The sequence below is a fragment of the Centruroides vittatus genome, unplaced genomic scaffold (assembly GCF_030686945.1).
Source record: "Centruroides vittatus isolate TY-2023 unplaced genomic scaffold, ASM3068694v2 contig_2883, whole genome shotgun sequence".
Lineage (NCBI taxonomy): Eukaryota > Metazoa > Arthropoda > Arachnida > Scorpiones > Buthidae > Centruroides > Centruroides vittatus.
The window spans coordinates 24935-26618 of NW_027121836.1; positions in this window are offsets into that span (position 1 = coordinate 24935).

Genomic DNA, 1684 nt, shown 5'->3' on the forward strand with positions numbered 1-1684 from the left:
TATATAAATGACTTGAAAATCTGCTGTTTATTCCAATATTTATCAATAACAACTAAATGTCAACAATTACTTTAATTATTAAACATTTCCAAATGTAAATGAAATTACTTAAATGTTTCAATTACCAACAACAACAACATTTAAAATCAGTTTATATGAATATAAATTAAGAAATAAATTTAAAATATTTACTAACCTCATCAAATCCTTCATCACTGAGTGAATTTTCATTGTTATGACTTTGAATTTCTCTGAAATTAATGCTTTTCATCGTCTTAATTACTTTTCCGTTGGTGTTCTGTTTACATTTTACGTCTAAAAATAAATTTTATATTTTAAATCTTATTTTTTCTTAATTTAAATTTACAATGCTGTTATTAAATAAAAACGAAATGATTAAAAACATATAATACAGCAGGATATTAATATTTTTCTTCAATTTCCGATAACATTGAATTTCAGAAATATCTTGAAAAATAATAATCCAATAAAGACTAGAATTGTGCAGAGTCATACAGGATTTATTGAATTTCAGATATTAACAAATAAATATAATGTAAAAACACGGAGTTGTAGAAAATGATGAAATGCACTACATAATAATAGTGAGTATATTTGACTAAACAATGTGAAAATAGATACAAACTTAAGATCTTTCCGATACTGAAAGAATCAGAGTAATGAAAAAAATATAGTAATTTAAACACAAATATAAAAAACTACTCTAATTTTCAGCATATAATTCACGAGATGTGTTTGAAAGTCAATTTGTATACTATTAATTTTACAAAATTTGGTAAGTTATAACTACTCATTACACAGAAAATTAAAGTAATTTTTGTTTGTGTACAAACACATTTAAAAATGAATTCTGTTTCGAAAATATTGAACAAGCATCTAATCAAATAATTCCCGGAACTATAACAATAACTTCTGTCCCAAAATATGTGACGTCAATGCCAGAGATCGAAATCATTTTTCTGAGACAATGGCAAATTTTCTGACTGAAGAATTCGAATATTACTGTTGATGTCAAAATCATACAAGCGTTTATTGTATATTTATGTGTTAACTGCAATTTCGCACTTTTATTCAGAGTATATAGAACACATGAAATTTTTCAACATTTGTTTTGATGGCTGTCTGTGAAATCTCTCTGTTAAATGTGTAAAAATTCTATAATAGACGATCAATAGTGTGCGCATTATCATTATCGTATCGAATGAAAATTATATATTATGTACGAAAATAAATATTTGACAAAATAATGAATTACAATCTAAACGTTAAGATAATACCACTTCTTGTAACTTTTCAATTTGGTTGCTGAAATAATGTAAATATTCTTGCCAAGGAGTAATTATTCAATGTTTAATAAATTCATACTGTATATAATGTAAATTAAACTGTGCTTTAAAAGTGACAATTATAAAAAACAAAAGATTTTTTTGCATTGAATAGATGTTGCCCCTGTCACAGTAAAATCCTGATTTATTTTTTATTTTGAATAATTATGGTAATAATATTAAACAAATACATAAAAAGTAAATGTAAAAATATAAATGTTAAGCTTTGTAATTTAGAAAAATATGTTAGAATTATTAACGATGTGTTTTACGTGTAATAGCAATTTGTTAACAATTTTGAAATGAAATAATAATTTTAACCAACGTTGAGTGAAAGA